The sequence below is a fragment of the Microcebus murinus genome, chromosome 13 (genome assembly GCF_040939455.1).
Source record: "Microcebus murinus isolate Inina chromosome 13, M.murinus_Inina_mat1.0, whole genome shotgun sequence".
NCBI lineage: Eukaryota > Metazoa > Chordata > Mammalia > Primates > Cheirogaleidae > Microcebus > Microcebus murinus.
In genome coordinates, this window is record NC_134116.1 from 32,945,153 (window position 1) to 32,960,774 (window position 15,622).

The following is a 15,622-nucleotide window of genomic DNA, read 5'->3' on the forward strand; positions in this document are numbered from 1 at the left end:
CAGTCCACACAATATGGCATATTCACTATAAATAAATATGGAAATATATACAGAGAGCCAGTGTATTAAATCTATGAAAGAACAATAGACAAAATGATCAAATGTACCTACAGCCCATAAATACAAATGAATAGGGATGCTGAATTTGGAAAGGAAATGACAAGGCATGGACTGGAAATCTGGGTTTGTGATGTTTTGCTTTCTCTACCTGCTTTCAACTACTCAAACTCAGAAATTTACTCTGTTGTCATGCCTTTTCCAGAGGCAACACTCATATGGGAGAAAGTGAACCCTTTTTTTTTTTTTTTATATCTATCTATTTATTTAGCTCTTTTTAAATTTCAGCATATTATGGGGTACAAATTTTAAGGTTGTGTATAATGCCTTTACCCCCACTCCCCGCACAAGTCTGAGCTTCAAATGTGACCATCCCACAGACGGTGCACATCTCACTCATTATGTATGTATATACCCATCCGCTTCTCCCCCTCCCACCTGCCCAATACCCAATAGATATAATTCCTATGTGTCCACTTAGGTGCTGATCAGTTAATACCAGTTTGCTGGTGAGTATATGTGGTGCTTGTTTTTCCATTCTTGGGATACTTCACTTAGTAGTATGGCTTCCAGCTCTATCCAGGAAAATACAAGAGGTATTATATCACCGTTATTTCTTACAGCTGAATAGTACTCCATGGTATACATATACCACATTTTATTGATCCACTCATGTATTGGGTTGTTTCCACAGCTTTGCAATTGTGAATTGTGCTGCTATAAACATTTGAGTGCAGGTGTCTTTAATGTAGATTGTCTTCGTTCTTTTGGGTAGATGCCCAGTAGTGGGATTGCTGGATCAAATGGTAGATCTACTTGTATCGCTTTAAGGTATCTCCATATTGCTTTCCACAGAGGTTGAACTAGTTTGCAGTCCCACCAGCAGTGTAGGAGTGTTCCTATCTCTCCGCATCAATGCCAAAATTTATTGTTTTGGGACTTTTTGATAAAGGTCATTCTTACTGGAGGTAAGTGATATCTCATTGCGGTTTTGATTTGCATTTCCCTGATGATTAGAGATGTTGAGCATTTTTTCATATGTTTGTTGGCCATTATTCTGTCTTCTTTTGAAAAGTTTCTGTTCATGTCCTTTGCCCACTTTTTGATAGGGTTGTTTGATTTTTTCTTGCTGATTTTCATGAGTTCTAAGTATATTCTAGTTATCAGCCCCTTATCAGATGTGTAGGATACGAAAATTTTCTCCCATTTTGTAGGTTGTCTGTTTGTTCTCATGACTATTTCTTTGGCTGTGCAGAAGCTTTTTAGTTTAATCATGTGTTTTTATTTTTATTTTTTTAACTAAGAATCTCTCTATCAGTAAGACTTTAGTGCTTTGTGGTGATATTTCACAGCAGTGAGTTTGAATTTGTATATTCTATCTGAATACAAGGATATTTTTAGCCAATAAATTGAACTAGGTTGTATTATATAAACAATGCAAATACCTTTGAGGGGGAAAGGATTCTTCTCAGAGGTATAGTACTATATGCGCAAACATAAACTTATATGATTCTAAGGTATATTGTTTTCTGTGAAATAACACATATTGTTTATATATATTTCCATATATAATTTATATATTATATATTACTTATATATAGTATATATTTATTTCACAGATAACAACATAATTGAGAATCATATAAGTGTTTACTCATACAGATATCTATATGGATAGATAGATATGTATATATATCCCCCAGTATTTGTATGTATATATATGCCCCAGTATTTTGACACAGAGCTCCTAAAACTCTTAAAATTTCCTAAGTGATAGGAGTACTAGGAACATCTTTTCTTCTAATAATTGATCTTTATCCCAGTAGCTGACATAGAGCTCCTACATCCCTTAGAATTTCCTGGGAGATAAGAGTGCCATTTGTTCTAATGAGGCAATTGTTGGTGGACTTCTTGTCACCAAAAAAATCAAGTCATGATTATGACTCATGATTAAGATGTTGTAACTTCCGGTTCTATCCTCTGTCCTCCATGAAGGGGAGATGGGCTGAAAATTGAAGAAATAATTGATCATGCCTGTGTTATAAATCTTCCATAAAAATTATGTAGTACGGAGTTCTAAAAACTTCTGGGTTGGTGAATACATGGAGGGTGGCATACCCAGAGAGGGCATGGAAAGTATTTGCCCTATGCATCCATCTAGCTGTTCCTTAGTTACATCCTTTTATAATAAACTAGTACTCAAGTAAGTAAACTGTGGTCTGTGAGTCATTGTAACAGATGAACCTAAGGAAGGAATGGTGGAAACCTATGATTTATAACAGGTTGGTTGGTCATTAAGCTGGACTTGTGATTGGCATTTGAAGTGGCAACTGTTTTGTGGAACTGAATCCTTAACCTGTGGGCTGTGATACTATTTCCAGGCACATAGTGTGAGAATTGAGTTAGACTGTAGGACACCTGGCTGGTGTCTGCTGAGAACTAGAGAACTGAATTTCTTGTTGGGAAGACCCTCCACACATAAGGTGTCAGAAGAAAATTGAAGTTGTGATGTGAGTTTTGAGAGTAAAGCAATGAGAAAGAAAAACAGTTGGTTTTCCTTTTCCTTTCTTAAACATAGTTTCAAATTTTCCCCAAAATTAAGAAATACAAAATTAAACAATAGAAAATTAAAACCAGGTACTGAATTTACAACAAGGCCAAAAATAAACATTGGGGAAAATCATGAAAACACAGCAGGAGCCTAAAATTCCCTGTGCTTTTAATATTCACCTTTTTTCTTGATTTATTGGCCACAATATATTTTTCTATTTTTAGAAATGGAAATTACACCCACAGCAAAAATTCTGTGCTGATTATTAAAATTAGCAACCTAAGAACAGTACATATTTTCCACATAAATTGAATTGTTTAATAATCAAAGTCCATATACTTGTATAGATTATGCATTTGCTGGACTTCTTAAAAACCATATTCTAAAAATAGAGTAGAAAAAAGTTTTTGGAAACATGAAGATAATGTGCAAAATTTCCTAGCATACCTGCATATAATTCTTATTTAAAAGAATAATGAAGTAATCATATGGGAAGGAAAAATATGAAACATTTATTATATCTCAAACAAGAAGCAGTACAATTGATTAATTGATAATACAATTGATAATCAATTGATAGTACAATTGATAATCAAAGCATGAACCTTACCTGTCGACACAGTTTCACCATCTTAATGGTAGTTTGTTTATGTCAACAGTGAAGAAGCCTGGAGAGAAAGTGGTGATGAAATCGCCAAAGGCATCTTCCACAGCATGCTGAGAATTGAATATTTTTCCTTGCACAAAGTGATCTGAAGCCTGGAGAAAGTGGTAGTGAGTTGGTGCAAGGTCTGGTAAATATGGTGGATGACAGAAAGAATCTAAGTCCAAGCTCGGGTAGTTTGAACAACGTTGTTTGTGCAACATGTGGTCCAGCATTGTCTTGAAAGAGGATTGGCCTGTCTCTATTGACCAATCTCAGCTGCTTAATCAAAAGCATCCTCATCATTTCATCCATGTGGTTGCAGTACACATTTGCTGTAATCGATAGACCAGGTTTAATGAAGCCGTAGTGGATAATACCAGTGCTGGACCACCAAACAGACACCACCAAACAGTCATCATTTTTTTTTATGAATATTCAGTTTTGGACTGTGTTTTGGCACTTCATCTATATCCAGCCATTGTGCTAAATGCTTGTGATTGTCAAAAATAAATCATTTCTCATCACACATAACAATACGGTGTAGAAATAGTTTGCCTTTATGTAGTGATAGCAAAGAAAGTCAAGCTTGGAGATGATTTCTCTGCTGACAAACATTTAGTTCATGTGGTACCCATCTATCCAGGTTATTTACCTTGCCTATTTGTTTCAAATGGTCCAATATTGTTGGAATAGTAATGTCAAACCTTGCTGATAATTCATGTATACTTTGAGATGGATTCACTTCTACTATAGCTTTCAGCTTATCATTATCCACCTTGGTCTCAGGTTGCTCACATGGCTCATTTTCAAGATTAAAATCACCAAAACAAAACTTCTCAAACCATCGATGTACTGTGTATTCCTTCCCCAACACTTAGTTGATATTTCAAGTTATCTGTGCTGCACTGGTTCCACAAGGGACATCATATCACAAATGAAAAATCACGAAATTTTTACTTTTCCATGGTTTCACAAAAATTGTTCTAAAATAATTTGAAAGATAATTACAAGCCAAACTATGCATTGGAAAGTACAAGAGTGTACCTTCACAATAAAAATAAAACAAGAAGTGTCAAAGTAAAATGTCAGAGATAATTACTGTCAAACTTAGTACTTAAGGAAATTGGACATCTCATATTTAATAACTTAAATAAAAATTAAATAGTGAGGATGAGCATCTCATTGTAGTTCTCTCCTCTAAAGTATTTTGCTGTGCAAATTCTAGCTACCTTGGCTACCCTAAACTCTGAAATCTGTCACTTCCACTCAGTGAGACATTTCCCTATAGCATAGATAGAAACTCTTTGCAGGCAGAAAACTGATTAAAAATTCGCCTTGTTTTTCTTCCTTCAGCAATCTTTAACCCTCAATGCCTGTTTCTCTTTTTCTGAAAACCATTGCTTTATATATATTTTTTCTGGCTTTAATATAGTTATGTTTGGCAAAAGGGTAAATCTAATACATTACCTGTTCCTCTGTCATATCTAGATGTGAAACAAACAAATAGTAATTCAATATAAGCACACCAACTCCTGCAGATATCAATTACATAATTATTTATTAAGACAAAATAGAAACAATGTCTTAATTTTTACAGTTTAGGATTTAAAAAAAGAGTTATACATCTGATAAGGTATCAAATAAGTCCTGATGTGTTTCTGTATCCCCCATATATATCCACATACTGAATTGTTTGTTCTATGTTTAAATTATCTGTTTAATGCCTATCTCATCCACTATCATATTTGTCTTAGTCCATCTGGACTGCCATAACAAAATACCATAAACTGGGCAGCATATACACAGAAATATATACACAGAAATATATTTCTCATAGTTTTGAAGCTGGTAGAATTGTCAAGCCAGCTCCCTGGGGCTCTTTTACAAGGTCACCAATCCCATTCATGAGAGTTCCGCCATCATGGCCTATCATCCTTGAAAAGGTGCCACTTCATAATAACATCACCTTGGGGGTTAAAATTCAACTATTGAGTTTTGAGAGTACACAAACTTTCAGACAATAGTAATAGTAATTATATTTATGATTGTATTCCAGTCTCCTAGTATACAGCTTTACAATGCTATGCAGCAAGTGAATAAATAGGGCCGATTGATAAGGTAATTATAGTTATACTATTTTATAAAGAATTATTCATGGCAAAACCAAAATGAAACAAAACACAACCATAAGCAAAGTCAAAAGACAATGCACTGTGGGGGAGAGGGAGAAAGGGCATTCATTGAAACCTTAAAATCTGTACCCCCATAATATGCTGAAATAAAAAAAAGAGAGAAGAGAGAAAAAAAAAGACAATGCACAACTCTTGAAAATATATTCCCAGCTTAAGACAACAGCTTCTAAACATTTTAAAGATAAAGACCAAAAAACATAAGGAAAACGGACACACTAGTCACAGAAAAATAAATACAAATCCTTCTTTGATACATAAAAAAGACACTCAATTTTACATATAATGAGAGAAAGTCAAAGTAAAAATATAATTTTTCATCATCAGAGTGACAAAAATCTCAAGTGTGGCAATATATCTCATACATCATTGATGAAAATGCAAAATGGCACAACCCCTGTGGAAAGGAACATAGTGACATCTAAGGGAAATTATGTATGCATCTAGTTTTCAGTACAGCCATCCCACTTCTAAAAAACTATCCTAACAATACACTTGCAAAATGGCTTATGAACAAAGTTGTTTACTCTGGCATTTTTTGTAATAGCAATGTTAGAAACAATCAAAATGTCCATCTATAAAGAACTGAATAAAAAGAGTAATATTCTACAGTCACAAAAAGAGTATTAGGCTATTGTAAATCCATATAAGCAAGGGCTCTACATAATGATATAAACTGATCCATAAAATGTATTGTTAAGTGAAAAAGGTAATACGCAAAGCAGAATATATGCTTTTGCCTTTTGAAAAAGAAGGTGAAAACGTGAGCACACACACAAAAACCATGATTATATTTGCAAAAAGCTAATGAACACTCAGAAAAATAATACTAAAAATATTTATTACTTTCAGGGAGAAGGAGGAACAAAATGGAAGGAATGGAGATGAAAGGAATTCCTATGAATGTACCCATAATTTTGATATTTCAGTCATATAAATGTTTTACATAATCAAAAAGCAAAGTGAGAAAGAAATAACGAAGAAGTCTTAAAGTAAAATAAGATGAAACAAATATATCTAATTACATATAATTATGACGACATAATCCCATAGAGGAAAAAGAGTTTAATTTTTTATATATTCTCAAAGCTATATATCTAAGGAAAAAATAAATGCAAATAAATCTTAAACTTTATCCAGCTGTATTATTGTTACCTTGAGCATACTTCATGTATAATTCCATATTGTAGTATAAAGAATGTAAGTTATTATGCTAATTCTGTGTGGGAAATAAGCTTTTCATGAAAGAATAGTAATCCCATATGTGAATTGAATAAAGGAAAGCTTTCTTTCATTGTTATTTTCTATTATAATATGAAATCAATTACAGAGAAATAAAACAATGATTATCATCATAGAATACTAGAATTTGCCAGGGCACCAACTCATTATGGTGAAAATTAATAGTTAAATGAATACAATTAAGAGTTTATTCTGTACTTCCTATATGGACTACATTTACGGCTTACCAAACCCTACTAGATTTAAGGGTAGGGGGGTTAAAACAGAATAATTTAAACTAATAAATGCAAAAATATTGAATAAATTAGAAAGCACAATTTTGTAATTATTAATAAAGTAACTGATTTAGATAATGATGTTACTTATATTACTTGTTGCTCCAAAAGTGGAAGTACCAAGAGATCAAGAAACTTACCCAAATGTCCAAACTAATGGAGAGCAGTAATTTAAAATGAGGCTGTCTTATTGCATAGGAATAATGTAAGATAGTAAAGATAGAAAACAAGAAAGAGTTAATTGCATTCCATCTAAAGGGTTTTAATGTATTTTGAATCTAAAATTAAATTCCTTTGCTTGTGAAAAGTTCTATGCTCAGCTAGGAGGCAGCTATGAAACATTAAACACTGTCACTTCTTACTGTGATACTGCATTAATACTGCATAGCATCAATATTTTATATTAAGAATGTTAATTACCCCTGAGTTTCTGGAATGCCTAGCAGTGCTAAAGTATGAGTGCACTGATTTTATTTTTAATTCATTTTCTTTTTTTCTATTGGCTGTTCTCCCTGGATCCGATTCTTCTCCCTGCAGTGAGAAATGAGTTAAATCAGCTCTCACTGTCAACTGGAACAGCCTTGGAGCTGAGTTAATTCATCACCTACTGACAAAAGGTTAAAAATATTGAATATCAATATCCAGAATGTTTTCCAACTCACAGCAATTGCTTGGCAGTGCTGACGTCTTAGCTCTGGAAATAAAGTGCAAGATTTTTGCATTCTCTGTGTCCATGAAGTTACTTTCTTAATGTGCTTTATGTATGAGTATAGTGCAAGTTTTCACTTTCATTTTTCTTTCAATATCGTTGACACCAGGGATATAGAAATTTTGATAGCAAAGATAATATAATATTGTAATGTATACATCTACTTTCACAATTAAAGCAAACTGACTTGCAGAATTAGCTGGATCTATATTGTATAGACTTATGCTTATTCATATATATCTGATTACATATTCAGACTCTAGCTATCTAGTGCCTTTATTTTTTGAATGAACCTAATTCAATATGTACAAAAGGCCCTCTTGGGCACTAGGAACACTAATAAAGGCAGCTCCCAAGTTACAGCAATTTGATTTACGATTTTTGACTTTATCATGGTGCAAAACCATGGCAATTTTGATAAAATATACAGCATTCGATAAAGTAATTGAGATGTTCAGATTTTATTTTAAAACAGGCTTTGTGTTAGATAATTTTACTCAATTGTAGGCTAATGTAATAGCGCCAAGCACAGAACTGGACTAAGCTATGATGTTTGGTAGTTTAAGTTTATTAAATGCATTTTTGATTTAACAATATTTTCAACTTACTGTGGGTTTATCAGGACAAAAATCCCATCATAATTGAGAAGCATGTGTACGTACAATTCTGATTCTGAATTCAGAGGGTCAATATTCTAGCAGTTGACCGTTAAGAGATATTTATGTGTATGTGGGGTATACATATGCACTGATGCATTATATAGTATAATAAGTGTAATAAAATATATTAGAAAAATATGGTAGCTTAAAATAGAGGTTATTTTGACCAAAAGCTATGTCCATGGAAGTGGTTTCACTGGCATTTGAGAAGTCATTTTATCAAAAAGACACTTGCACATGAATGTTTACTGCCACACAATTCACAATTGCAAAGATGTGGAACCAAACCAATTGCCCATCAATATAGGAGTGGATTTTTTTTTTCACTTTCATAGAGTTTTATTTATTTATTTATTTATTTATTTATTTATTTATTTATTTATTTCAGGATATGGGGGTACAAACATTTTGGTTACATGTTATGACTTTGTCACACTCAAACCATGATTTTGGGGTGTGCCTTTCCCCCTCTACAGTGCTCACCACGTCCATTAGTTGTGAGTAGATTAACAAAATATGATATATGTGTATAATGCAATACTATGTAGCCACGAAGAAGGATGAATTAAGGCCTTTTGAAACAATGTGGATGGAACTGGAGACCATTATCCTAAGTGAAGTATATAAAGAATGGAAAAACAAGCACCACTTGTACTCACTATTAAATTGCAACTATCCGATGAGTACACAGGTGCACAGAGGGAAGCAAAACACACACTAGAAATTAAGCAGGGGGGTGGCGAGGAGAGGATGGGCAAAAACCTACTGACAGGTACAATGAACACTATCTGGGTGAATATTTGAATGATAATTTATAGAGGTCAGATGGTAACTGTTTGACCTGACTATAGCGAGAGGATTATATTGGAATCATCAATATAGAAAAACCAATAAAAGGCTTAGCTATTACTTCTACTTCTTGAAAAACTGAAATCTCATCTTAATCAAAATTGAAATGAACTTTACAATTTATATTTTATGGATATTTTTCTGAAGACTTTTCCAAATTTATATAGAAAATATTTCATTTACTGATCTTATTTTCTCTTATTATATATTATAAATTAACCACTGTTGCTTTATTATGTGGTTGGACAAGCTCCTGTTCACTTTGTGACTGGAAGGTTTCTGATACGACAGTTTCTTATAACATATGAGAATTTTTTTCTGGGGAGCTCTATTTATGAAATCCTTAAGACAACTACAAAACTGAATTTGGTAATTTTCATTTATATGGTGTCCTGCAAATCATTTTGGGGATCATATGGAATACATAATGATTAATTTTTAATGCTGTATAAGGCTTTAATCAGTACAAAGTCAAAATAAATATATGTATTTATTTAAGGGAGGATAAAATGTAGGTTGTTTCAAAATCTGTGCTATTGCAATATATTATTTTGGCCTAATGTTTGCTTGTGCACATGTGCCAGTGTTTGGGGTTATAATCCTGTGAGTATAATTTGTATGTTATGCATATTATCAACTTTATCTTAAAATGCTTCTGAATTAAAGAAGCATTCTTTAAATTACTTCTGAATTTGTAATACAATGTGTATATGTTTCATATTGTTCCATATTTTTCTAATTTATCCTGCAGGATTTATTAAATATTCTATAATTCAATCATTTTATATTTGCCATCCCTATTATATAGCAAGTTGCCATACATGCCTGGGCCCATTCCTTGTATTTAATAATTCTCTTGGTATATTTGGCCATTATTTTTATAGATTGAAAAAAATTATAAAGATTCCCTAAAAAAACAATATGTATATTATTGGAATTGGATAATTTAAATCTGTATTCAATCTGTATTCAATTGGATAATTTAAATCATTCATTCATATAGATTAAATTTCAAACAAAAGGCTTTTTTGATAGAGTTTCCTCACCTATGACTATAGTATGTTTTCACATTTATTTAGGTCTTCTGTGTTCAGAGTATATCATCGATATCATAGTGAATTTTTAATGTGTTTTGTTTCATGCTCTAATATTTGGTCAATTTTTATGAATGCTTCACATAAGCATATAAATAATTTATATTCTCTAATTGTGTTATGCAATATACACTAAATCGGATTTAATAATTTCAAATTTTAATTTTTACATTTTCCCTTGCTCTATAAATGAATGCAAAAGTTTAAATAAACTCTCATTTCTATTGTGTGTCTTTTAGTTTCTCCTTATAATTGCATCCTTTTAGAGAATGAATATTTCGAAGTTATTCTAACTATTCTACAAAAGCTCAAAATTCGTACTTCTAATGATTGGGTTGAGGACTGAAAATAAAAGTCTATGTCGCATGGTATGAACAAGCCCACCAACTTTCTCTTTGTTCACATTTGTCAGGTGTGCCTTTACCCATCCTTTGACTTTAAAACTTTGCTTAATTCTTAAGGCACGGAAGGTAGCTTTATCTTTATCTTCTCTAAGAGGACATTCCTGAATTCTTGAAACCTTCTTTCAGTCTCCACACCAGTTGTATTTTTCCTCCATCCTGTTTGATTGTTCTTCATTGCATTTTCCACTACACAAAAAATACATTTTTTTTCTTTTTTTTTGTTTTTCCTCCACTAGCTTGTGAGTTCCATAAGGCAAGTTATTTATTTCTGTAGTGTTTTCTACCATATCACTGGCTTCGTAAAACAATGGCTGTGTTGAATAAATTAAGATTTGATTGCATATTAGATTCTACCTAATTCATTTGCTAATTGGCAAGTTGAATCAACATGTTTTGTGATAATTTAAAACTGCGTTCATTTCTGCAATTTTATTTTGTAATTTCAATGTTACTTTCTAGTTCTATGCATCCTTATTTTCTCTTTTAGTACTTCTGCTGTAATGATTGATTTTCCTTTATTCCCTTATTTCAATTTCTATTTTATATCTGCCCTTTTCAGTTACCTTAAAAAATGTAATAGACAAACTTGACTTAATATTGCCTAAGCTTATCATTGTTTATATTAAACAATACATGGTAAGATTCCAAACATTCCTCTCCCATTTTATATTCTGTTGTTTAGTATTTTAGTGCCAACATACTCATTTTAGGTGCCTGTAGTAGTCTGTACTGTTGTGCCTCCAGCTTATCATCATTATTTGTATTGTTTTATTTTTTAATATATATTTTATTAATTTACATATTTACCTCTTTCTTAATTCATCATACTTCTTTGTCCATCATCTCACTCCTTTCTTAATTCAATTTACTTCAAAATCTTTTAGTAGCCATTTTAACAAGGATTCTTTAATAGTAAACTACTTTTGTAGATGACAAAGATGAAGAAATATTTCCTGATGGTGAAAACTGAATGCTTGCTCTATTTTTTAGTTCTTTTTTGATTTCAAAAAGAAACAAAGCAACCAAACAAAAAACTTTTAGGCTTTTGGTTTCCACCTTACATTTTTTTCTTATGCTTTTAAGAGAATGTTTGTAATATCATATACATGTTTCTGTGTGTTGGGGGAGCAGTGAGTGTTTTGTGAGACTTTTTTGTTTTTTTTTTTTTTACTTCTCTGCCCTTGAGATGCATGTACAAAGATTGTGGAAAGTACAGTCATTCCAATATAGTAATTCATGGTGGGAATTATAAGGTTAATTAAATTAACAGTTTGAAGTGCATATTAGATAAACTGGACAAATTAGGGAATTAGTAACTCAGAAAAAATCTAATGTCTCACATGATGGGGCACAAGCATTACTGGACAGTAGAATTTATGGATGTATTACATATAGAAGCTTTTCTGAATACTCTTTTAGCCTCCTAAAATATATATGGTGATCAGTATATTTTTCGAGAAACTCATTCCATTTTACTTTCCTATAATCATACAATGAGCTCAAAGAACAATAGAGGGCTTTGATATTTTCCTTTCTACATGTACTTTTGTTTTACTCTGGGAGTCTTTTATGATGCATTGGGCACAAAATTACTGACCACCACAGGTATGTATAGGATATCCAATTGAGTTTCATTAATACTTGTATTCAACAGTGCAAAAAATTAAAATGTGATACTTCTATTTGTACATTGAAATTTATCTCAAACATATGAATTTATCTCAACAACTCCTTTTGATTTTTTTACTGGTTCAGAAAGAAAAACTGTGACAAATGAAGAAAAACAATACAGAAAATAAGACATCTGAGAGCAATGTTACATCATTGCAAAAATAAATGTCAGATTTATCGATATTTGAGAATTCAATATGTTCTGCCCACCAAGGCCTGGGAATCAAAGAAAAAGGTTACTTCTGAGAGTTAAACTAAAAATACAACATCTGATTGATCATAACAAAAACACACAAAATGATCCCAGTGGAGCTTCTAAGTTGCTAACATTTGGCAGTACCTTTAATAAATGTATGTGTAATATATCTAAAGAAATAACTCATCAATAAAGAATAGTATTGTTATCATTGAAGTATAAACTGTCCAAATTCTTTTATGTTGTATAAAAGCCACATCCAGGAAAGAAAGTCTTAGAACATTGTAGTTTATTAATATAGCAACTAATCATACAGAGCTATTAAAATTTTTAATATTAAGTTAATTCAAGTTAAATTAAATTAAATTTTCAATTAGTTATACTATTTATATCATGAATGTTCAACAGCCATGAATGATTAGTGGTTACAATACTAGACAGCATAGAAAACATTTCTATCATCACAGAAATTTCTATTACATAATGCTATTTTCTTTCTTTCTTTCTTATTTATTTTTTTCAGCATATTATAGGGGTACAAATGTTAAGGTTGTGTATATTGCCCTTGCTCCCCTCCCCCCTTGAGTCATAGCTTCAAGCATGTCCATCCCCCAGATGGTGCACATCAGACTCATTTGTAGACAAAAGGTTTCAATATTTAGATATTATTGTGGTAATGATATACTAATATAGCTAATCAACTTGTAGTATTCTAATCACATTTCTAGAATTATTGTCATTATGAGATAAGTTCATAAACTATCCTATCATGATGTTATTACCTATTTGAGTCACTTGACTGTTCTTGGTTTAAACCATACCCAATAAACAATAAACAATCCTCAGATTTTCATTTACCTTCCCATGAGTAAGTTGTGTTGATCAGGATAGAATGGGCTACCTATGCATACTCAATTCTGCCAACACTTATTAAAATATTTCTCATTTAAAATGAATAAATTGATCTGATTTCATTTAATTTTGCAAGTAACTTTATAGGGAAATAATATGTTGATCATGCCAATACAAGTATTTTCCCCAAAGCATCAGTTCTATTGTTTATTGCAAATTAATACATTTTTCTTTTTGGCTTTACATATCAGTCACATGTGTTTGGTTTCTGCTAAGTGCACCCAAGATACTGAGCCAATTCTTAACATATTTAGCATGTGTTCATTAAAAATTCAATGACTATAGCAGGTATTTAGGTGCTAGATTATATATGCTATGCAATCATTAAATACCAGCAAGACATATACAAGTACATACACATATCCAGGGCTCTTGAGAAGGCCCAGCTTAGTTCTTCTTTATGAATAACCAACTACATTTTGAAAAAATCAGAATACTAACTAAATTGGCTTTTTAAAATATTAAGCTACAAGTATCACAGTGTAGCACAAAGGTAAACAAATAAAAAATAAAAGTAAAACAAGTAAAAATAACACATAAATTTAAGCATTCTTCAAATAATTGTGCTCTTCCATCTATTCCTGGGTGACCCATAAGAAGTTACTGAACCTTTCTATATTTCTGTTTCCTTATTTGCAAACTGAAAACAATAATAGTTTCTACCTCACAGGACTTGCTTCAGAATTAACGTAATGCTTAAAAGTACCTACAATATTATCAGGATACAGTAAACATTCAATAAATAATGGTTGTTTTATTAGAGTATACTAATGTATTTATCATAAACTATCATTTAGAATGTACTTATTTTAGAAGACTAGAATGATGAATGTTAATGTTTGGGGAAATTAACAGTAAAATAATGGGAGAGATTCATTAGAATCCTGAATTATTCATCAAAAAAATTCTCAAGGCCTATCAACTTGTAAAGTAGATGAAAAGATTGAATGACAAAGATTTTTTAAAATTTTACTAAAAAATATATCAGAAACATTCATTTCATATTATAATGAGGAAATCATATAAACTTAAAAATTATCTTCTAAGATGTTTTCTAGAAGATAAGTTAGGTGAAATAATAGACTACATATTCTTGAAAGGAACTAAAGTAGCGAAAACGCAAATAGAGTTGTTGAAATAATTCTTCAGAGAGGAGTGTTCAATTATTCTATTAATTTGCATCTGATGACTTTGCCAACCTTACTTCTGGAATGTCCTCGTTTTTCCTCAATGCTTTAGTCAATTTAATGGAGCTGTGATTGTTCATGGTTGTTCAACGACTTGAACATACTGTTGTCTTTATCGGGCACATATTACACCTATTCATCTGTCCTATTCATAGTCACCCTTCAAATATTGATTAAGCATAATCCCCTCTGTGGTTATCCTTGATCGTTTTTCTTTCCCCAGTTTGGGTAAGGCTGTTTTACTTTGTGTTCACTGCATCCATTTCATTCACAAAATTTACTTCATGTTATTTCAGTTTCGCTAAGTTTTATTTCAAGTTTTCTTTATTTATTATTAATTATTATTATTAAGATGTATCTTTAACCATATTGTCACTTCATTGATGTCCACAATATTATCTCAGAAATCAATCCTCTATGATTTATACCTCGTAGGACCATAATAAACGTTTGTTTAGTATGTTAATAAGGAAAGAACTAATAACTATAATGAATAATGACAAGCAGCAAAACTTCTTAGATAATTTGAAGTTTTCTATTAACTCACTATTTTAAATAACTTAGATATTCTCATGTATTTTATTCCTTAGAGTTATAATGGTTAAAAATTGAGAGAATTTCTCCAGATACTGTTGAGCTTGATAACTAGAATATTTTCCATTCCTGTTTGACCACATAAAATTTAATTTTTCTTTTGTTAAATCACTCTGCCTGTTTTACAATTAAAAGAAAAATTTTTTCCATATACATTGTAAATTTTTCAACTGGAAGACAGATTCCAAATCCTTGTAAAATGTTTCAATATCCAACAAACTTTAAGAGTGAACACTAGCCAGGAATGAAGGATTAACACACATACTTTTCTCTTGAGAAAAACATTATTCAGTTTTTTCCTTAAGATTGGAGCTGTGTGACAATAAAAGGCAACAGATATGGAAAAAATAATTTTATGCTTCGTTTGGAACCAGAGAAGACCCCACA